The sequence below is a fragment of the Chenopodium album genome, chromosome 3 (genome assembly GCF_948465745.1).
Source record: "Chenopodium album chromosome 3, dcCheAlbu1.1, whole genome shotgun sequence".
Classification (NCBI taxonomy): Eukaryota; Viridiplantae; Streptophyta; class Magnoliopsida; order Caryophyllales; family Amaranthaceae; genus Chenopodium; species Chenopodium album.
In genome coordinates this window covers 9,959,725-9,981,566 of record NC_137836.1, presented here as the reverse complement: position 1 = coordinate 9,981,566, position 21,842 = coordinate 9,959,725, and the positions used below count along the sequence as shown (strand labels likewise).

Sequence of the window (21,842 nt, the reverse complement as noted above, 5' to 3'; positions counted from 1 at the left end):
GCCTTTCGAAGAATTTCCTTAAGGCTATTTGATGGCCTGGACGGTCTTTTGATTTTACAATCATGTCGTCGACATATACCTCGACTTCTTTATGCATCATGTCATGGAGTAAGGCAGTTGTTGCACGTTGGTAAGTAGCACCCGCGTTTTTCAACCCGAATGGCATTACCGTGTAGCAGTAAGTGCCCCATAGTGTTATAAAAGTTGTTTTTTCCATGTCTTCTTCTACCATGAGAATCTGGTTGTAACCTGCGTACCCATCCATGAACGAAAGAAGCGCGTGATTTGCTGTGTTATCTACCATAATATCGATGTGTGGCAAAGGGAAGTCGTCCTTTGGACTTGCCTTATTTAGATCTCGATAGTCGACACACATTCTTACCCTCCTGTCTTTCTTCGGAACTGGGTCGACGTTGGCGACCCATTCGGGGTATTTGGATACGTTGATGAAACCTGCAGTTATTTGTTTTTGAACTTCTTCTTTTATTTTAAGAGCTACGTCAGGTTTCATTCGACGTAACTTTTGTTTTACAGGTTTCATTCCTGGAATTAGTGGTATAGTGTGTTGAGCTATTTCTCTATTAATGCCTGGCATATCTTCATATGACCAAGAAAATACATCGATAAATTCTTTAAGTAAGTTAATTAAATTGGTTCTTTCTTGTTTATTCAGTGTTAATCCGATTTTAACTTCTCTTTTATGAGTTAAATCATTTGAGATATCAACTGTTTCAGTTTCTTCAATTACTGGTGTTTTCTTTTCGAGTGTTTCCATTGCTTTAATAATTTCTTTGTCTTTTTCAGTGTTAGTTAAGCAATGCTCGTCATCTTGGGTTAGAGAAGAACACGAGAAGTAAGGAGGATGAGAAATATTATTATACTCTGAGATCATTACATCAAAGAGTGATATGTCCTCAGGGACTGGATCACTAACTATCCTAGGAGAAGAAATAGGAGGGGGAGGTGTTACTACTAAAGACTTAGAAGACTTTAGAGGGAGAGACTCCGACTCAGACTCTGACTCAGACGACTCTTCAAACATCGGTCCTTGCCCTGTCGTGATGGATATCTTCCTTCCGCTTGGAGTAGTTACCTTGATAGTCTTGCGCCACCCTTGTAGGGATCCTTCAGCTGGAGTGATTAGCTTCGAGGGATCGAAGTTTTCACTTTGTAGGACTGTTTGAATGAGCGAGGAGTTATCCTCTTTACAGGTTGGCTCATTCTTTTCTTGCCCAAATAGTAATCCCATGACATTAAAGTCAAAGCATGGGGGTGCTTTCTCCTTGTAGACGGGAGTTGGGATTTCATCAGTGAAGTAGCAATCCAAGAAAATCTCGAACCCCGGTTGTCTTATGCCGTTTACAACAAATGGCTCGGGAAATTCATGGCATGGATAGTCCTCTCCTTCTTTTATAAATTGACCATTAAGCGTAATAGGGTACTGATCCATTGGGATTGCTTTCTTTTGAATGCGAGCATCTCTACGTGCTTTTGACTTTTCCTGGGCTCGCTTGATATCTTTCCGAGTCGGTTCAAAACCAAGTCCGAAAGTGTCTAACTTAGGGAGGCCAGGTGACTCCAACGGTTTTGCCATTTCTTTCTTCTTTCCTAGGGTCATCCCAGGAAAATGTCCTTGTTTCTTCAGCGTGGCATTTACAATCATGTTGGAATGGGGGTCATGGTAAAGAGGGGTCCTTTCATCCTCCTGGATTAAGGAAACTTCTTCGTTAAAGCCCCATAAATCTTCATCATCCTCGTCGTGCTCCACATTAATGATTGGATTCTCTATAGATTTGATCCTCATAGGCGAAGCATCGATGGTGATTGGAATTCCTCCAACTATAGCTTTTACTTGTTGGTGGAGAGATGAAGGGACGGCCTTTAGATCATGAAGCCAAGGGCGTCCTAACAACAAGTTGAACGAAGCTTTAATGTCTACTACTTGAAAAGTAGTAGCATGTTCTATTGCTCCTGCCATTATATTTAGGGTAATTTTGCCAAGAGCTTGACGACGAGTGTTGTCGTAGGCCCTTATTCCTTGTGTAGATGGAGTTAAATCTTTGTCCCTTATGCCTAGAATCCTCACAGTTCTAAGTAGAAAAACGTTGATGGCCGATCCATTGTCTACAAGAGTCATAGGAACATTCATCCTCTTGCAAACTACTGTGAGGTTTAATGCCTTGTAATGTTTGTCACCTTCTGGGGGTAAATCTTTGTCAGAAAAGGTGATCAAATTAATTGAACTAGGAAGGTCACTTGTTAGGAAGTTGGCTAATCCCTCAGGAGTAGTGTCAGAATCTATCCCAATTTTGTCCAAGGCATTCATTACAGCCAGCCTATGTTCTCGAGATTTTGCCAAGAGTTTCCATACATTCATCTCGACTTTTGTCTTCATAAACTGTTTAACAATATCATTGTCTTCAATGATAGGTATGGGAACCTGTTGTATGGTTGGGATAGGTTGTGTTGAAACGGGAGGTTGCATTCTCCCAGATCTTGTGAGGACATCTATGGATGAGTCTTCTCAGCCCAAATGTCATCTGTGGTGTATGACACAGAAGGTGGAGGTCCTACTAGGTCCTTTAGATAGACATCTTCTTCATCACTATCCCAAACTCCATTAATGGTTGCATCCTCTTCTTATTGAACTTGGACTAGTATCTTTTCATCAATCATTTTCTGAACCAAATCCTTGAATTTGAAACAGTTTTCTATAGTGTGACCCCTTGATTGATGATAATGACAGTAATATCTTTCTGTTCTTTTCAACGATTTGAATGGTCTCGGTTCGAGAGGTTTGATCTCGCCACTCTCGGAGAGCATTTCGAACATTTGTGCATGTGGGATCCCAATTGGAGTGTAGATTCTATTGCTCTTCTTTGGTTTTTCAGTGACTTGTAAAGGAAAATGCTTTGCCTCATAAGTCGTTCTCACTGGTGTGAATTCCCTTTTAGGTTCATCTTTCGGAAGTGGAACCTCATCACATTTCTTTTGGGATTCCTTTATAGCCTTGAGAGCTTCACGTAGTAGATGCGATACCTCCATCATAGACAGTGTAAGCAATTGTATATCTTCCTTACTTGCCGGTTCTGGAAGGTTATCCTTGACATCGAAAAAGATTTCCTCTTCCTTTTCTGCAGCATGGATTTCTTTGAAAGGTCTAATGAGAGATGAGGGGTCAACCTCGTTTTCCTCATCAGAGATAGCCAGGGTATGAGCGAGAGGTTCATTGTCAATGCTTGGCTTCTTACTGGCAGGGGACAACGGCAGCTTGTTGTTGTCGATTAAGTCTTGGATGGCTTCCTTAAGCTTCCAACAGTTTTCAGTGAGATGGCCCCTACCTTGGTGATACTTGCAGTGTGCATTGGGGTTCCAATTAGCCGACCTCTTCTCAACTGGTGGGTCCCCAAATGGTCCAATAGGAGTTATAAGACCTTTTGCATTTAATCGATCAAATGTAGTGTCATAACTCATGCCAATAGGAGTGAAGTTCCTCCTAAATGGTTTCTTCTGTCCTTGATTGTTCATAGCAAGGACTTCTCCTAAATTAAAAGTGCTAACATTGTTTGAGTGGGCACTTTTGGAAGAAGAAGGATTGTCGTTCTTCTTTCCTTTCCAGCCACTATTGGAGTTATTGTTGGCAGCTTTTAACTTAGCCAACTCGTCTTCAATATTGATCCCAATGTCATAAACGGCCTTGAAGGTATGGAGATTATTTTGATACTTGAGATGCTTGGAATATTTTTCTTGAAGATTTTTTATGAACAGCCTCACAGATTCTTTTTCACTTGGCACCTCAATCATCTTAGCTGAGGTTTCCCTCCATTTGTTAAAGAAAGAGGTGAAGCCTTCATTCTCTTTCTTCTTGAGGATTTCAAGTTCCCTATGGTCAGTCTCAACTTGAATGTTGCACTTGTACCTATCAACGAAAGCGTTTGCTATGGACTCCCAGGTAGAGGTCTTTTCTTTCTCGAGAGAAAAGAACGATTGTTGGCAAACGGTCTCGAGGGATAGTGAGATTAGAGAGGGGGAAACCTTCTTATCGATACCGTTAATACTCGTTATTGTTTCGAATGCTCTTAAATGAAAGTAAGGGTTGTCAGTTGCTCTGAATTTTGGGATGTCATTGGCGTTGAACTTCTGCGGAAGAAGATCTTTGTCCACCGAGACCCCTTGTGATGTAAGTTCTTGAAACTTGTAGTTGCTAGACAGCTTGCTTAGACTCTCTTGCATGAGGTCCATTTGTTGTTGCTTCACGGGATCATCGATCTTGAGTGCGAGAAGCTTCAGTGTCTCAGTCACGGTAACCAGTTGGTTCCTAAGATCATTGACTTCTTCTTGTGTCGCCATTATAGTCTTAGCTTTCCTTTTACGAGCTATGGGTTTGTCGAAAAGTTGGACTTGTACAAAGAGGTTGTCTTTGATTAACCGTCCTTCCTTTCTTGACCACGCGCTGTAAATTAAACCATTTTGCGTTTTAATTACTTGACTCGAATCAACTTGACTTTACGGTTTATTTTAAGGAGGAAAAAATAATAAAGTAAAAAAGGGTGCATATTTTTGGCAAAAATAATGTACAATTTATTAGGGAACTAAGTATACTTTTTTTTTTATTGGAGGATTAATATCCGACTTACCCCCCCTAAAAAAATGACGGAAAAAATGCGCACACAAGACTCTCTTAAACATGGTCAAAGTATGTGTATTGGTGTGTGCGTTGAGTGTAAGTGACATGCTTGAACTCTTGTGTAAGACCATGAGATTTAGTGCCTAAACTCGATCATCGACTCAAATAAGTACTATTGACAGCAAAATTTAACCGAATTAGTTAGAAAACTGATTAATTAGACTCTAGGTGATGACTCGACCAATAATCCGAACCGTCGGCCAAACGACAGGACTGGCGTCGCACTTTGGAGCTTGGCGCCAAACGACAGAGCTATCGTCAGGCGCCACACTCCATAATGTGGCGCTACAGCTCAGACCTTGGCGCCAATGTTGGAGCTTCGATCTGGGATTGTTTTCGGTGTTATTAGTCAATTGGGGTATGCCTAAAGTCGTACTAGGTCAATTCCGATTAAAATATTAGACTTTATTGACTCAAATTAATTAATTAATTAATTAGGCAAAGTTCTTTAGGTCATTAATTTATTCTCAACACAAGTCAAACAAACGGTTAAGAGAAACACAGAATATATGCACAACAAATAATGCACAATTAGTCAAGTAGGCACAATATGATGCAATGCGTTTGCAACCTAACCATGGCTCTAGTTCTCTAAAGTTTGGTCTATGGGTTAGTCAATAGAGGGTCCATGGTTAATTGTCCGCATGCACCGCGCGGAAGCCTAACCGTGAAGGGTTGGCGCGAGTGGATGGGACACCGCGAGTTTAGAAAAACTCGCTTCCATGGTTTGGTGAATTTAACATCTCGGATGTACCCTTTGTTGCACGGAGCGTTCAATCGGGTAGATGGAGCATGAATTCCCAGAGGGTTATGTCCATATGTAGAACACATATGGGTTTCGGAAAAGTGAGAAAAAATTCAATCAGGAAGTAGGATCGAGCAAACAATACGAAAAACCGGTCGAAATTAGAACGCATATTTCTGGCTCGGTATTGGGGGAAATTGGCGCCAACAATCAGAGACTGGCGCCAGATTTTAACTGTAGCGCCTGGCGCCAATATTGGCGTCTGGCGCTACGACTAAAATGCTGGCGCCAAGCTCTGGCCCCTGACGCTACTTCCCACATGCCTCAGCAGCTTTCTGTGCTCGATAAAATTTTCCAGTTTCGCGCGGTGTTATTTCGGTCCTAGTTGTGAAAGATATTTCTCAAATTTCCTACGTGTAAAATCCTATGTTTTTAACTCATTACGGATGGTCATTCCAATGAGATCTTTTTTATGCATATGACAATAATGTTAATCAAAATTACGCACATGAAATACTTAGAACTTTTCGAGTCTCATCCACTCATTCTAAATCATTGCCGAAACAAATTCAGGAATTAAAATAGAAATCATCCCCAGCGGAGTCGCCAAAAAACGGTAGGGAATAATTTCAAGCGTTAACCCCTAGCTTGAACCCCACTGTGATCATACACTAAAGTACGGTGGTGTCCAAAAGGGAAGAAGATAGAGCAAAAGAGTCGCCAACAAGTTTTAGGAACTTGTAAACCGTTCATAGGATGAAGGTTACACCCCTTAACGATCCAAGAGATCATCAACTCCATAAGGTCTAGAACCAAATAAGGGTTCGGGGATGATAGTACAAATCCAACCTAAAAGAGATTGAACCTGCCCTAATAATAGGCCTCTACTTTATTCTGATCGTATTCATGTGCGCTTTCTAACTAACATGCAATCATTAGGATTAACCCTAAACCTGTTTATCTATGTTGGTTGAATTTAATGCTCAAATAAACTATTATTGGCAACCACTTGAATTATAATCATATTAACCCTAACAAGATTATTAAATATCTTATCAAGCGTGATTACAAGTACCAAATTCCCTTTAAACATGCATAAAAGGCGTGATCAAGCAATAATAAATATCAAGCAACATAATAATAATAACGCGTTTATCTATGTTGGTTCAAGGCGCCAAGCCTAAATTTAACGCGTTTTCGAAAATCAGATAAGTTTTCCGTACCGGAGGATAAATCATATAATTTCCTCGAAAATGCTATTTGATTTTAATTAAAACTCTGATAAGTCAACAAAAGTCAATTTATCAATGCTAATTGAATTAGGAATGAAAAGAACCTTCTAGAAGAATCTAGAAGACTAAAACCATTCCTAATTGCATTAGAAATGATAAATCATATTAAGCCCTCCCCTAGATCATTGGGCCGCATATAAGGCTCAAACCGGGCCCAGTTTAGTAAATTGGCCATAACTTCCTCAATATTCATCGGAATTGGGCTTATAATATATCGTTGGAAAACTCTTGTCAAGCCCCATCCAACTACACTACTATTGGACCCATATCATGGACCAAACAAACTGGATTGGTTGTTTTCTTAAAATAAGTTTTCAAAAACAAAGAGAAGAGAAAAGAAATTAAAACTATCCGCAACACTAGACTTTCCACACTTTCACTTCATTCGATTATGATTCGACGTGAAAAGTACTCATCACTGGGTTTGGTTTTGGGAAGACACAAATGAGTGTCGACAGTACCGATCTCGCCCAAGCACGCTTAACTGCGGAATTCTAATAGGATCCGATGCATTAGTGCTGGTATGATCGCACCCATTTACTTATAGCGCTAATTTGTATTTATACTCTTTCCGTCCCCTGATTTCCTTCGTAATGCCTTTATTTTGTGCCCGATCGTCCGAATTAAATATTTTTTTTTCAGACTTATTATTTTTTCGAGATCTACGCGCATCAACCATTTCTCATCTCCATATAACCAAAAACAAATTAAAAATCCCAATTCGGCAAAAAAGGGGTGCAACACGAGGACTTCCCATGAGGTCACCCATCTTAGTACTACTCTCATCCAAGCACGCTTAACTGCGGAGTTCTGATGGGATCCGGTGCATTAGTGCTGGTATGATCGCACCCATTTACTTATTGCGCTAATTTGTATTTATAACCTTTCCGTCCCCTGATTTCCTTCATAATGCCTTAACTTTGTGCCCGATCGTCCGAATTAAACATTTTTTTTAAACTTATTATTTTTTTGAGATCTACGTGCATCAACCATTTCTCATCTCCATATAACCAAAAACAAATTAAAATTCCCTATTCGGAAAAAAAGGGGTGCAACACGAGGACTTCCCACGAGGTCACCTATCCTAGTACTACTCTCGCCCAAGAACGCTTAACTGCAGAGTTCTGATGGGAACCGGTGCATTAGTTCTGGTATGATCGCACCCATTTACTTAAAGCGCTAATTTTTATTTATACCCTTTCGGTCCCCTAATTTCCTTCGTAATGCCTTAACTTTGTGCCCGATCGTCCGAATTAAACATTTTTTTTTCAAATTTATTATTTTTTAGAGATCTACGCGCCTCAAACCATTTCTCAACTCCATATAACCAAAAATAAATCAAAATTCCCAATTCGGAAAAAAGGGGTGCAACACGAGGACTTCCCAGGAGGTCACCTATCCTAGTACTACTCTCGCCCAAGCACGCTTTACTGCGGAGTTCTGATGGGATCCGGTGCATTAGTGCTGGTATGATCGCACCCATTTACTTATAGCGCTGATTTGTATTTATACCCTTTCTGTCCCCTGATTTCCTTCGTAATGTCTTAACTTTGTGCCCGGTCGTCCGAATTACATTATTTTTTTCAAACTTATTATTTTTTCGAAATCTGCGCGCCTCAAACCATTTCTCATCTCCATATAACCAAAAATAAATTCAAATTCCCAATTCGGCAAAAAAAGGGTGCAACACGAGGACTTCCCAGGAGGTCACCCATCCTAGTACCACTCTCGCCCAAGCACGCTTAACTGCGGAGTTCTAATAGGAACCGGTACATTAGTGCTGGTATGATCGCACCCATTTACTTATAGCGCTAATTTGTATTTATACCCTTTTCGTCCTCTGATTTCCTTCGTAATGCCTTAACTTTGTGCCCGATCGTCCGAATTAAACATTTTTTTTTCAAACTTATTATTTTTTCAAGATCTATGCGCATCAACCATTTCTCATCTTCATATAACCAAAAACAAATTAAAATTCCCAATTCGGCAAAAAAAGGGGTGCAACACGAGGACTTCCTAGGAGGTCACCCATCCTAGTACTACTCTCGCCCAAGCACGCTTAACTGCGGAGTTCTGATGGGATCCAACGCATTAGTGCTGGTATGATCGCACCCATTCACTTATAGCACTAATTTTTATTTACACCCTTTCCGTCTCCTGATTTCCTTCGTAATGCCTTAACTTTGTGCCCGATCGTCCGAATTAAACATTTATTTTTTTTCAAACTTATTATTTTTTCGAGTTCTACGCGCCTAAAACCATTTCTCATCTCCATATAACCAAAAAAAAAATTAAAATCCCCAATTGGGCAAAAAAGGGGTGCAACAAAAGGACTTCCCATGAGGTCACCCATCCTAGTACTACTCTCGCCCAAACACACTTAACTGCGAAGTTCTTATGGGATCCGGTGCATTAGTGCTGGTATGATCGCACCCATTTACTTATAGCGCTAATTTGTATTTATACCCTTTACTTCCCCTGATTTCCTTCGTAATGCCTTAACTTTGTGCCCGATCATCCGAATTAAACATTTTTTTTTCAAACTTATTATTTTTTCGAGATCTACGCGCCTCAAACCATTTCTCATCTCCATATAACAAAAAAAAAATTAAAATTCCCAATTCGGCAAAAAAAAGGGTGCAACACGAGGACTTTTCAGGAGGTCACCTATCCTAGTACTATTCTCGCCCAAGCACGCTTAACTGCGGAGTTCTGATGTGATCCGGTACATTAGTGCTGGTATGATCGCACCCATTTACTTATAGCGCTAATTTGTATTTATACCCTTTTCAAACTCTGATTTCCTTCGTAATGCCTTAACTTTGTGCCCGATCGTCCGAATTAAACATTTTTTTTTTTCAAACTTATTAGTTTTTCGAGATCTATGCGCATCAACCTTTTCTCATCTCCATATATCCAAAAACAACTTAAAATTCCCAATTCGGCAAAAAAAGGGTGCAACACGAGGACTTCCCAGGAGGTCACCTATCCTAGTACTACTCTCGCCCAAGCACGCTTAACTGCGGAGTTCTAATGGGATCCAGTGCATTAGTGCTGGTATGATTGCACCCATTTACTTATAGAGGAGATTTGTATTTATACCCTTTCCGTCCCCTGATTTCCTTCGTAATGCCATAACTTTGTGCCAGATCGTCCGAATTAAACCTTTAATTTTTTTTAAACTTATTATTTTTTCGAGTTCTACGCGCCTAAAACCATTTCTCATCTCCATATAACCAAAAACAAATTAAAATTCCCAATTCGGCAAAAAAGGGGTGCAACACAAGGACTTCTCAGGAGGTCACCCATCCTAGTACTACTCTCGCCCAAGCACACTTAACTGCGGAGTTCTAATGGGATCCGGTGCATTAGTGCTGGTATGATCGCACCCATTTACTTATAGCGCTAATTTGTATTTATACCCTTTCCGTCCCCTAATTTCCTTCGTAATGCCTTAACTTTGTGCCCGTTCATCCGAATTAAACATTTTTTTTTCAGACTTTATATTTTTTTGAGATCTACGCGCATCAACCATTTCTCATCTCCATATAACTAAAAACAAATTAAAATTCCCAATTCGGCAAAAAAGGGGTGCAACACGAGGACTTCCAAGGAGGTCACCTATCCTAGTACTACTCTCGCCCAAGCACGCTTAACTGCAGAGTTCTGATGGGAACCGGTGCATTAGTGCTGGTATGATCGCACCCATTTACTTATAGCGCTAATTTTTATTTATTCCCTTTCCGTCCCCTGATTTTCTTCGTAATGTCTTAACTTTGTGCCCGATCATCCGAATTAAACAGTTTTTTTTCAAACATATTATTTTTTCGAGATCTACGAGCCTCAAACCATTTCTCAACTCCATAAAACCAAAAACAAATTAAAATTCCCAATTCGGCAAAAAAGGGGTGCAACACGAGGACTTCCCAGGAGGTCACCTATCCTAGTACTACTCTCGCCCAAGCACGCTTAACTGCGGAGTTCTGATGTGATCCGGTGCATTAGTGATGGTATAATCGCACCTATTTACTTATAGCGCTAATTTGTATTTATACCCTTTCCGTCCCCTGATTTCCTTCGTAATGCCATAACTTTGTGCCAGATCGTCCGAATTAAACCTTTTTTTTCAAACATATTATTTTTTCGAGATATACGAGCCTCAAACCATTTCTCAACTCCATATAACCAAAAACAAATTAAAATTCCCAATTCGGCAAAAAAGGGGTGCAACACAAGGACTTCCTAGGAGGTCACCCATCCTAGTACTATTCTCGCCCAAACACACTTAATTGCGGAGTTCTGATGGGATCCGGTGCATTAGTGCTGGTATGATTGCACCCATTTACTTATAGCGCTAATTTGTATTTATACCCTTTTCGTCCCCTGATTTCCTTCGTAATGCCTTAACTTTGTGCCCGTTCATCCGAATTAAACATTTTTTTTTCAAACTTATTATTTTTTTGAGATCTACGCGCATCAACCATTTCTCATCTCCATATAACCAAAAACAAATTAAAATTCCCAATTCGGCAAAAAAGGGTGCAACACGTGGATTTCCCAGGAGGTCACCTATCCTAGTACTACTCTCGCCCAAGCACGCTTAACTGCGGACTTCTAATGGGATCCGGTGCATTAGTGCTGGTACGATCGCACCCATTTACTTATAGCGCTAATTTGTATTTATACCCTTTCCGTCTCCTGATTTCCTTCGTAATGCCTTAACTTTGTGCCCGATCGTTCGAATTAAACATTTTTTTTTTTAAACTTATTATTTTTTCGAGATCTACGAGCCTCAAACCATTTCTCAACTCCATATAACTGAAAGTGCAGCTGGTACTCAAGAAGGGGGGGTTGAATTGAGTACAGGGCAGTGTTAGAAATTATTGGATTTTCTTCTATTTATGTAGGGGGACCAGATGATGAACTGGTCCTGCAGCGGAAACAGAAAATACAATAAATAATCAACACAAAGATTTAACGAGGTTCAGCTCAACTCTGAGCCTACGTCCTCCACTACCCTAATTACTTTTATTAATCAACTCTGAAAAACAAAAGCAATTACAAATGATCACACTCGTGATCCCCACACCTAACTCTAGGTGTCACTTCGCACTTGAACTCACAAGCACTTGCACTCACACTCGTAAATGCTACCCAATCACTAACCTCTTAGTGATTCAATACAAACCCTTTGTTTCCCTCTAAATTCTTCCACTCAAAGCTTACAAGAGATAATTACAAAACAATTCTTACTGTGTGCATAAATAGTTTGTAAGAGATGAACTAACTATTTCCCTTAGAGTGTATTTCGAGCTTTCAAAGATAGAGAATTTTTTTTCAGAAAAGCTCACTCGAAATTCTGATCGAGTTTATGCTTTTATAAGGTTGGGAGATGAATTCTTTCGTAATCTTTTCAGATCATAACTTAGGTAAATAGAATATCTTTTATTTTGTAAATAAGAGATATTCTAAGATATTATTCTACTTTCCATAAATGGGTAGAATAATATATTCTAAGTTATATGCGAAATAATTCATCTCCAACTCTGCATAAACTGAATCAATTAGTTTAGTAAATATTCTCTAAGGATAGGAAATATATATTCCAGAAAATATTTACTGAACTAATGTCCAGGTTCATGAAACAAGCTACGAAGCAGCTGTTTCCCAACCTGTTAGTGTCCTAGAGATCAGGTCAACTTTTCCTGATCTCTACAACACTAAATATTCTAAGTAAGGGATACAGATAGCTCACGTACAAACATCCATGCACACTTAACATTATAAAGACTACACAGATCAACTATCCTAATCTGAGAGACTTCATAATCTTCAAGTCTTGACGGCCTTCCTTGATAGAACATTCTGATACAGATTTCTTGAATGCTTTGATTCAAAAGAACTTCATATTGCCTCAAGTACTTGGGATAGCTGTTCCTGTTCAAAATGTCAGTTGATATAATATAAAACCAACAAGAACCAGCTAGTCAGCTGTTTGTCATCACTCAAAACCTTAAGTGACTCAACAATAACCAAAAACAAATTAAAATTCCCAATTCGGCAAAAAAGGGGTGCAACACAAGGACTTCTCAAGAGGTCACCCATCCTAGTACTACTCTCGCCCAAGCACACTTAACTGCGGAGTTCTGATGGGATCCGGTGCATTAGTGTTGGTATGATCGCACCCATTTACTTATAGCGCTAATTTGTATTTATACCCTTTCCGTCCCCTGATTTCCTTCGTAATGCCTTAACTTTGTGCCCGTTCATCCGAATTAAACATTTTTTTTTCAAACTTATTATTTTTTTGAGATCTACGCGCATCAACCATTTCTCATATCCATATAACTAAAAACAAATTAAAATTTCCAATTCGGCAAAAAAGGGGTGCAACACGAGGACTTCCAAGGAGGTCACCTATCCTAGTACTACTCTTGCCCAAGCACGCTTAACTGCAGAGTTCTGATGGGAACCGGTGCATTAGTGCTGGTATGATCGCACCCATTTACTTATAGCGCTAATTTTTATGTATTCCCTTTCCGTCCCCTGATTTTCTTCGTAATGTCTTAACTTTGTGCCCGATCATCCGAATTAATTAGTTTTTTTTCAAACTTATTATATTCTCTTAAGAAATGATGTCTTATCTCAATATGCTTTGTCCTGGAATGCTGCACAGGATTCTTAGAAATGTTAATAGCACTTGTATTATCACATAAAATAGGTACATTTTCATAGAAAATACCAAAATCTTTCAACTGGTTCCTTATCCACAACAGCTGGGAGCAGCAAGCTGCAGCAGCTATGTATTCAGATTCTGCTGTGGATAAAGCAACAGAATTTTGTTTCTTTGATCCCCATGAAATCAAGCAGGGACCTAAGAAGTGTGCCATACCAGATGTGCTCTTTCTGTCTACTAGGAATCCAGCATAATCTGCATCTGTGTATCCTAATAGTTCAATTGAACCACCTTTGGGGTACCACAAGTACAGATCATCTGTTCCTACTAAGTATCTAAATATTCTCTTGACAGCCTTTAGGTGAGATTCTTTGGGATTGCTTTGAAAACGTGCACACAATCCCACAGAAAACACTATATCTGGCCTACTAGCTGTCAAGTAGAGAAGAGAACCAATCATACCTCTAAACAGTGTAGCTTCCACACTCTCTCCTTTATCATCACTGTCTAGCTTTGCATTTGTAGGTATTGGAGTTGCATATGATTTACTGTCTTGCAATCCATACTTCTTGATTAGTTCCTTTAGATACTTCTGTTGATGTATCATGATCCCATCAACTGTTTGCTTGATCTGCAATCCTAGGAAGAATCCTAGTTCTCCCATCATGCTCATCTCAAATTCACTTTGCATCAGATCTGCAAACTCACTACACAACATTTGATTAGTAGCACCAAATATTATATCATCTACATATATCTGTACTACAATCAAATCAACATTCCTGGTTTTGATAAAGAGGGTCTTATCAACCGTTCCTCTTCTATAGTCATGTTCCATCAGAAAGTTGGACAGCCTTTCATACCAAGCTCTAGGAGCTTGTTTAAGACCATAGAGTGCCTTGTCCAGCTTATATACATGATTTGGGAATTGACTATCAGCAAAGCCAGGGGGCTGCTCAACATATACTTCTTCTTTCAAATAACCATTAAGAAATGCTGTCTTAACATCCATTTGAAAGAGCTTAATGTTCTTATGAGCAGCAAAGGCAATCAAGATCCTTATTGCCTCAAGTCTAGCTACTGGGGCAAAGGTTTCATCATAATCAATGCCTTCTTGCTGATTATAACCTTGCACGACCAGTCTAGCTTTGTTTCTGACTATAGTACCCAGATCATCCAATTTGTTTCTGAAGACCCACCTGGTACCTATGACTGACCTGTTCTCAGGTCTTGGCTCAAGATGCCACACTTTATTTCTTTCAAATTGATTTAATTCATCTTGCATAGCCAAAACCCAATCAGGATCTTTTAAAGCCATCTTGTAGTCAGTTGGTTCTATATTAGATAAAAATGAGAAAAATGCACAAAAGTTTTCATAAACTGCTCTCCTAGTCTGAATGCCTTTACTGATATCACTCAGAATTTGTTCAGTAGGATGAGAAGATTTATATTTAAAAATGCTAGATCTAGGTGCATTCTCATTTAATCCATCAGAACCATCATGCATCCCTGGTTCATTTGTGCCATCGAATTGGTTTTGCACAGATGGACCAGTATGCTGAGATGTTCCCCCTACCTCCCTTACCTGGGTGGAAAACTTGTCCTGAAAGTTTTCTGTTCCCCCTGAGGTGTTGCTTTCTCCATTTACTTGGGGGCCTTCATCTCCATCCTCATGAGTATCCACTTGTTGAGGATCTCCTTCATTGTGACCAAGTCCTTCACCAGCAGCATCTGGTGAACCAGTATGTGAACCTGGTTTTTCTAAGGAAACATCAGTTGATTCTCCTGTAAAATACAAAAGTCCTATCTCATCTAAGTCATCAACCTGCACATTCTCACAACACATATTAAATTCATCAAAGACTACATGAACACTTTCTTCAACACACAAAGTTTTCTTATTGAATACTTTATATACCTTACTGTGAGAAGAATAACCAAGGAAAACAGCTTCATCACTTCTTGGATCAAATTTATCCAAGCTGTTCTTACCATTATTATGCACATAACACTTACAACCAAAGGTTCTGAAGTATGCTATGTTTGGTTTCCTTCCTCTAAGAAGTTCGTATGGAGTCTTCTTCATTTGAGGCCTTAACATCAACCTATTTAACATGTGACAAGCTGTATTTACAGCTTCTGCCCAAAAAGACTTGGGGAGACAACTCTCAATGAGCATTGTTCTTGCCATTTCTTCCAAAGTCCTGTTCTTTCTCTCAACTACTCCATTTTGTTGAGGAGTTCTTGGGGCAGAGAAATTGTGAGAAACTCCATGTTCCCTGCAGAACTCTATGAAGCTAGAGTTATCAAACTCTGATCCATGATCAGATCTTATGGCAGCCAGTTGATGATTGATCTTGTTCTGAACCTGCTTTACTAATACAATAAACTCATCAAAAGTTTCATCTTTAGAAGACAGAAATAGAGTCCATGTGTATCTGGAATAATCATCAACAATGACACACACATATCTAGAACCATTTCTACTTTGGACTCTCATGGGTCCACATAAATCAATATGAATAAGTTCTAGAGGTCTGCTGGTACTGATAGTTTTCTTTGGCTTAAAAAAGGATTTGACCTGTTTCCCTTTAGCACATTCTTCACAAACTCTATCTGCTTCAAACTTGATGTTAGGCAGGCCTATCACCAATTCTTGAGACCTGAGTTTGTTAAGAAGTCTAAAGCTGACATGTCCCATCCTTTTATGCCAAAGCCACTGGTCCCTATCAGAAACAGCACTCAAACAGATGGACTTGTTCTCAGGGATTTGGTTTAAATAAGTAATGTAAACGTTTTCATGTCTGAATCCCTGGCAGACAAGTTCATTTGTTTGCAAATTCACTATGTGACAAAGGTTGTCTTTGAACTCAACTTTATTACCTTTATCACATAATTGTGAAATACTCAAGAGATTATGTTGTAAACCATCAACATAATATACATCACTAATAGCATGGGAAAGTGACTTACCAACCTTACCAATTCCAAGAATGGTACCTTTGCTGTTATCACCAAAAGTCACCTTTCCCCCTTCATGAGCTGTAAGTGAGAGAAACTGTTTCCTATCCCCTGACATGTGTCTTGAGCAGCCACTGTCCAAATACTAGTAGGTATTGTCTCTCACTTCAGCCTGCACAGGAAAAATTTAAACATTAGCTTTAGGAACCCAAATCTTTTTGGGTCCCTTTCCAACAACAGATTCAAGCAAGTCTTTTCTAACCCAAATCTGTTTAACATTTTTCTCATTTTTATCCAATCTACTTTTCCTGTCTTTACACTCATATTTCTTATGGCCATTCTTGCCACAATGATAGCACACATGTATGTCTTTTGCTAAGACATACTTACCTTTCTTATACTCCTGTAACCATGTAGTATCTCTGGGAGACCAGTTCCTCCTGTTCCCCTTCCCAGTATAACCAAGTCCCCTTCTACCACTGTTTCCAGCAGTTAAGGTTAACTGGTTCAATGAGTTCTGGGATTGGAGGACTTTATCCATTCTCTTCTTAAATTCTATGAACTCTCTGTCCTTTAAATTCATTTTCTCATGCAGGGATAAATTCTGGTCAACAACTATCTCAAAGTCAAGCTTAGCTCTTTCAAGCTCAGCTTGCAATTTTGAAATACTTGAATCATGCAAAACTACAGGATCACATGAATTAGTCTTTCTAAGCTGGGCTAACTCAACCTGTAAGCTACAAATTTTAGCTTCACATTCATCATGCATATTACTAGAAACAGTTTCAGAACCAGTACTTTTGCTGTCCTTAACTAGGACATATGCTTTATATAGTTTCTCTACATCATCAACTAACAAGTTGAATCCTTCTAACAGTTTAGACCTATTCAGAGCACTTGCCCTAGATTTTATACTATCAAAGTCGTACAAGTCATCATCACTATAATCAAGCACGTTAATGACACAACTTGTAAACTGTTTCTCACATTCATCATCACTGTCATCACACAAACCCATATCAGATTTTATCTTCTGAATTTCAAGTTTGCTTTGATCTAAAGCAATCTCTAGTTCAGCTACTTCCTGCTTCAAGTTAGCACAGACACTTTCCAACAAATCACAACTTGAATTAGCAATATCATATTCTTTAGACTTTTCTTTAAACTTTCTCTTAAAATCATGATAAGCAATTCCAAGTTCTAAACATTGATCTGAAGCACTACTAGCACATTCCATCAAGTTTTCTCTATCATAAAAGAGCATATCCTTTTTGATCTGATCAATGTTTACCTGATGTTGATCCAAGGGGTGCTTCTTTGCCATGAGGCAGTGGACATCTGAGCTGGTTCCTTTGCTGTTCCTGGTACCTTCTTCTGAACTTTGATTCAGTATTGCTGTCATACATACATCTGACTGACTTGAATCATCTCCCTCTTCATCACTGTCTGTATCTCCCCAGACAGCAGCAACCATGGCCTTTTTGTAGGCCATCTTGTCTGCTTCCTTGGACTGGTTGTCCTTCCATTGAGGACAATTATTCACAAGGTGTCCCTTCTCACCACACTTAAAGCATCCTGTTGCAGAGAAGTTGTTAGATTTTTTATTTGATGCATTATTAAACTTACCCTTGATGAATTTTCCCTTCTGGTTTCTGAAACTTCTTTCAAACCTTCTAGCCATCATTCCTATCTCATCATCCTCATCTTCGACTGTTCCCTTTAGTGCAATTCCTTTTGCTGGTACCTTCTCTGACTTAGATCCAACCAGCATTTCATGGGTCAAGAGGGAACCTATCAACTGTTCAACTGATAGAATTGAAAGATCCTTTGCTTCATAAATGGCTGTAACCTTGGGAGTCCATTCACCTGTCAAACTTCTCAAAATCTTTCTAACAAGATCTTCATCAGTAAAGCTTTTACCAAGAGATTTTAAATCATTTACAATAGTCATGAATCTACCAAAACAAGTATTAATATCTTCATCCTTAAACATATTAAAAGATTCATATTTTGACATAAGTAAATCAATTTTAGACCTCTTTACCTCATTGGTACCCTCAAAGGCAAGTTCAAGGGTATCCCAGATCTCCTTGGCAGTGGTGCATGCTGAGATCCTGTTTGTCTCATTCTCAGCAATAGCCTGTTGCAGTATTGACATAGCCTTAGCATTTTTCTCCAGCTTTTTGTAATCAGTGGAGATGTATTCATCTTCAGTCTTTGGGACTAGCTTCCCTTCTGGATCAGACTTCTCAATGGTCAAGGGACCATTCTTAACAACCAACCAGCATTCATAATCAATGCCAATGATGATGTTCTTGATTCTGTTCTTCCACCATGCATAGTTCTTCCCATTGAACTTTGGTGTCTTGTTGTCATATCCCATAGCATTCATTTCCTGAGTACTCATGATCTACTTCTCTAGGTGTTACCCTTACAAGAAGCCGAGGCTCTGATACCAATTGAAAGTGCAGCTGGTACTCAAGAAGGGGGGGTTGAATTGAGTACAGGGCAGTGTTAGAAATTATTGGATTTTCTTCTATTTATGTAGGGGGACCAGATGATGAACTGGTCCTGCAGCGGAAACAGAAAATACAATAAATAATCAACACAAAGATTTAACGAGGTTCAGCTCAACTCTGAGCCTACGTCCTCCACTACCCTAATTACTTTTATTAATCAACTCTGAAAAACAAAAGCAATTACAAATGATCACACTCGTGATCCCCACACCTAACTCTAGGTGTCACTTCGCACTTGAACTCACAAGCACTTGCACTCACACTCGTAAATGCTACCCAATCACTAACCTCTTAGTGATTCAATACAAACCCTTTGTTTCCCTCTAAATGCTTCCACTCAAAGCTTACAAGAGATAATTACAAAACAATTCTTACTGTGTGCATAAATAGTTTGTAAGAGATGAACTAACTATTTCCCTTAGAGTGTATTTCGAGCTTTTAAAGATAGAGAATTTTTTTTCAGAAAAGCTCACTCGAAATTCTGATCGAGTTTATGCTTTTATAAGGTTGGGAGATGAATTCTTTCGTAATCTTTTCAGATCATAACTTAGGTAAATAGAATATCTTTTATTTTGTAAATAAGAGATATTCTAAGATATTATTCTACTTTCCATAAATGGGTAGAATAATATATTCTAAGTTATATGCGAAATAATTCATCTCCAACTCTGCATAAACTGAATCAATTAGTTTAGTAAATATTCTCTAAGGATAGGAAATATATATTCCAGAAAATATTTACTGAACTAATGTCCAGGTTCATGAAACAAGCTACGAAGCAGCTGTTTCCCAACCTGTTAGTGTCCTAGAGATCAGGTCAACTTTTCCTGATCTCTACAACACTAAATATTCTAAGTAAGGGATACAGATAGCTCACGTACAAACATCCATGCACACTTAACATTATAAAGACTACACAGATCAACTATCCTAATCTGAGAGACTTCATAATCTTCAAGTCTTGACGGCCTTCCTTGATAGAACATTCTGATACAGATTTCTTGAATGCTTTGATTCAAAAGAACTTCATATTGCCTCAAGTACTTGGGATAGCTGTTCCTGTTCAAAATGTCAGTTGATATAATATAAAACCAACAAGAACCAGCTAGTCAGCTGTTTGTCATCACTCAAAACCTTAAGTGACTCAACAATAACCAAAAACAAATTAAAATTCCCAATTCGGCAAAAAAGGGGTGCAACACAAGGACTTCTCAAGAGGTCACCCATCCTAGTACTACTCTCGCCCAAGCACACTTAACTGCGGAGTTCTGATGGGATCCGGTGCATTAGTGTTGGTATGATCGCACCCATTTACTTATAGCGCTAATTTGTATTTATACCCTTTCCGTCCCCTGATTTCCTTCGTAATGCCTTAACTTTGTGCCCGTTCATCCGAATTAAACATTTTTTTTTCAAACTTATTATTTTTTTGAGATCTACGCGCATCAACCATTTCTCATCTCCATATAACTAAAAACAAATTAAAATTTCCAATTCGGCAAAAAAGGGGTGCAACACGAGGACTTCCAAGGAGGTCACCTATCCTAGTACTACTCTTGCCCAAGCACGCTTAACTGCAGAGTTCTGATGGGAACCGGTGCATTAGTGCTGGTATGATCGCACCCATTTACTTATAGCGCTAATTTTTATGTATTCCCTTTCCGTCCCCTGATTTTCTTCGTAATGTCTTAACTTTGTGCCCGATCATCCGAATTAATTAGTTTTTTTTCAAACTTATTATATTTTCGAGATCTACGAGCCTCAAACCATTTCTCAACTCCATATAACCAAAAACAAATTAAAATTCCCAATTCGGAAAAAAAGGGGTGCAACACGAGGACTTCCCAGGAGGTCACCCATCTGAGTACTACTCTCACCCAAGCATGCTTAACTGCGGAGTTCTGATGGGATCCGGTGCATTAGTGCTGGTATGATCGCACCCATTTACTTATAGCGCTAATTTTTATTTATACCCTTTCCGTCCCCTGATTTCCTTCGTAATGCCTTAACTTTGTGCCCGGTCGTCCGAATTAAACATTTTTTTTTCAAACATATTATTTTTTCGAGATCAACGAGCCTCAAACCATTTCTCAACTCCATATAACCAAAAACAAATTAAAATTCCCAATTCGGCAAAAAAGGGGTGCAACACAAGGACTTCCAAGGAGGTCACCCATCCTAGTACTACTCTCGCCTAAGCACACTTATCTGCGGAGTTCTGATGGGAACCAGTGCATTAGTGCTGGTATGATCGCACCCATTTACTTATAGAGCTAATTTGTATTTATACCCTTTCCGTCTCCTGATTTACTTCGTAAGTCTTAACTTTGTGCCCGATCATCCGAATTAAACATTTTTTTTTTCAAACTTATTATTTTTTCGAGATCTACGCGCCTCAAACCATTTCTCATCTCCATATAACCAAAAACAAATTAAAATTCCCAATTCGGCAAAAAAGGGTGCAACACGTGGATTTCCCAGGAGGTCACCTATCCTAGTACTACTCTCGCCCAAGCACGCTTAACTGCGGAGCTCTGATGGGTTCCGGTGCATTATTGCTGGTACGATCGCACCCATTTACTTATAGCGCTAATTTGTATTTATACCCTTTCCGTCCCCTGATTTCCTTCGTAATGCCTTAACTTTGTGCCCGATCGTTTGAATTAAACATTTTTTTTTTCAAACTTATTATTTTTTCGAGATCTACGAGCCTCAAACCATTTCTCAACTCCATATAACCAAAAACAAATTAAAATTCCCAATTCGACAAAAAAGGGGTGCAACACGAGGACTTCCCAGGAGGTCACTTATCCTAGTACTACTCTCGCCTAAGCACGCTTAACTGCGGAGTTCTAATGGGATCCAGTGCATTAGTGCTGGTATAATCGCACCCATTTACTTATAGCACTGATTTGTATTTATACCCTTTCCGTCTCCTGATTTCCTTCGTAATGCCTTAACT

General features: G+C 39.1%; 21 non-coding genes across 21 annotated transcripts; all 21 read right to left on the bottom strand.

The window, feature by feature from the left end:
• Nucleotides 1-7,456: 7,456 nt before the first annotated feature.
• Nucleotides 7,457-7,575, bottom strand: LOC145625677 (5S ribosomal RNA). The gene has a single exon (XR_014110586.1). It is a non-coding gene; the product is annotated as a 5S ribosomal RNA (ribosomal RNA).
• Nucleotides 7,576-7,770: 195 nt separating this feature from the next.
• LOC145625569 (5S ribosomal RNA) lies at nucleotides 7,771-7,889 on the bottom strand. Its single transcript, XR_014110507.1, has one exon. It is a non-coding gene; the product is annotated as a 5S ribosomal RNA (ribosomal RNA).
• A 197-nt stretch (nucleotides 7,890-8,086) lies between these two features.
• Nucleotides 8,087-8,205, bottom strand: LOC145625646 (5S ribosomal RNA). Its single transcript, XR_014110558.1, has one exon. It is a non-coding gene; the product is annotated as a 5S ribosomal RNA (ribosomal RNA).
• A 197-nt stretch (nucleotides 8,206-8,402) lies between these two features.
• On the bottom strand, nucleotides 8,403-8,521 carry LOC145625596 (5S ribosomal RNA). The gene has a single exon (XR_014110522.1). It is a non-coding gene; the product is annotated as a 5S ribosomal RNA (ribosomal RNA).
• A 198-nt stretch (nucleotides 8,522-8,719) lies between these two features.
• On the bottom strand, nucleotides 8,720-8,838 carry LOC145625841 (5S ribosomal RNA). Its single transcript, XR_014110741.1, has one exon. It is a non-coding gene; the product is annotated as a 5S ribosomal RNA (ribosomal RNA).
• Nucleotides 8,839-9,040: 202 nt separating this feature from the next.
• On the bottom strand, nucleotides 9,041-9,159 carry LOC145625610 (5S ribosomal RNA). The gene has a single exon (XR_014110535.1). It is a non-coding gene; the product is annotated as a 5S ribosomal RNA (ribosomal RNA).
• A 199-nt stretch (nucleotides 9,160-9,358) lies between these two features.
• On the bottom strand, nucleotides 9,359-9,477 carry LOC145625599 (5S ribosomal RNA). Its single transcript, XR_014110525.1, has one exon. It is a non-coding gene; the product is annotated as a 5S ribosomal RNA (ribosomal RNA).
• A 199-nt stretch (nucleotides 9,478-9,676) lies between these two features.
• LOC145625713 (5S ribosomal RNA) lies at nucleotides 9,677-9,795 on the bottom strand. Its single transcript, XR_014110620.1, has one exon. It is a non-coding gene; the product is annotated as a 5S ribosomal RNA (ribosomal RNA).
• Nucleotides 9,796-9,996: 201 nt separating this feature from the next.
• Nucleotides 9,997-10,115, bottom strand: LOC145625614 (5S ribosomal RNA). The gene has a single exon (XR_014110539.1). It is a non-coding gene; the product is annotated as a 5S ribosomal RNA (ribosomal RNA).
• Nucleotides 10,116-10,312: 197 nt separating this feature from the next.
• LOC145625592 (5S ribosomal RNA) lies at nucleotides 10,313-10,431 on the bottom strand. Its single transcript, XR_014110518.1, has one exon. It is a non-coding gene; the product is annotated as a 5S ribosomal RNA (ribosomal RNA).
• Nucleotides 10,432-10,629: 198 nt separating this feature from the next.
• LOC145625601 (5S ribosomal RNA) lies at nucleotides 10,630-10,748 on the bottom strand. Its single transcript, XR_014110527.1, has one exon. It is a non-coding gene; the product is annotated as a 5S ribosomal RNA (ribosomal RNA).
• A 197-nt stretch (nucleotides 10,749-10,945) lies between these two features.
• On the bottom strand, nucleotides 10,946-11,064 carry LOC145625593 (5S ribosomal RNA). The gene has a single exon (XR_014110519.1). It is a non-coding gene; the product is annotated as a 5S ribosomal RNA (ribosomal RNA).
• Nucleotides 11,065-11,260: 196 nt separating this feature from the next.
• On the bottom strand, nucleotides 11,261-11,379 carry LOC145625590 (5S ribosomal RNA). The gene has a single exon (XR_014110516.1). It is a non-coding gene; the product is annotated as a 5S ribosomal RNA (ribosomal RNA).
• A 1,413-nt stretch (nucleotides 11,380-12,792) lies between these two features.
• LOC145625829 (5S ribosomal RNA) lies at nucleotides 12,793-12,911 on the bottom strand. Its single transcript, XR_014110730.1, has one exon. It is a non-coding gene; the product is annotated as a 5S ribosomal RNA (ribosomal RNA).
• A 197-nt stretch (nucleotides 12,912-13,108) lies between these two features.
• On the bottom strand, nucleotides 13,109-13,227 carry LOC145625612 (5S ribosomal RNA). Its single transcript, XR_014110537.1, has one exon. It is a non-coding gene; the product is annotated as a 5S ribosomal RNA (ribosomal RNA).
• A 6,843-nt stretch (nucleotides 13,228-20,070) lies between these two features.
• On the bottom strand, nucleotides 20,071-20,189 carry LOC145625817 (5S ribosomal RNA). Its single transcript, XR_014110719.1, has one exon. It is a non-coding gene; the product is annotated as a 5S ribosomal RNA (ribosomal RNA).
• A 197-nt stretch (nucleotides 20,190-20,386) lies between these two features.
• On the bottom strand, nucleotides 20,387-20,505 carry LOC145625611 (5S ribosomal RNA). Its single transcript, XR_014110536.1, has one exon. It is a non-coding gene; the product is annotated as a 5S ribosomal RNA (ribosomal RNA).
• Nucleotides 20,506-20,703: 198 nt separating this feature from the next.
• LOC145625805 (5S ribosomal RNA) lies at nucleotides 20,704-20,822 on the bottom strand. The gene has a single exon (XR_014110707.1). It is a non-coding gene; the product is annotated as a 5S ribosomal RNA (ribosomal RNA).
• Nucleotides 20,823-21,020: 198 nt separating this feature from the next.
• LOC145625621 (5S ribosomal RNA) lies at nucleotides 21,021-21,139 on the bottom strand. Its single transcript, XR_014110545.1, has one exon. It is a non-coding gene; the product is annotated as a 5S ribosomal RNA (ribosomal RNA).
• Nucleotides 21,140-21,336: 197 nt separating this feature from the next.
• LOC145625613 (5S ribosomal RNA) lies at nucleotides 21,337-21,455 on the bottom strand. Its single transcript, XR_014110538.1, has one exon. It is a non-coding gene; the product is annotated as a 5S ribosomal RNA (ribosomal RNA).
• A 199-nt stretch (nucleotides 21,456-21,654) lies between these two features.
• On the bottom strand, nucleotides 21,655-21,773 carry LOC145625615 (5S ribosomal RNA). Its single transcript, XR_014110540.1, has one exon. It is a non-coding gene; the product is annotated as a 5S ribosomal RNA (ribosomal RNA).
• Between the last annotated feature and the right edge of the window lie 69 nt (nucleotides 21,774-21,842).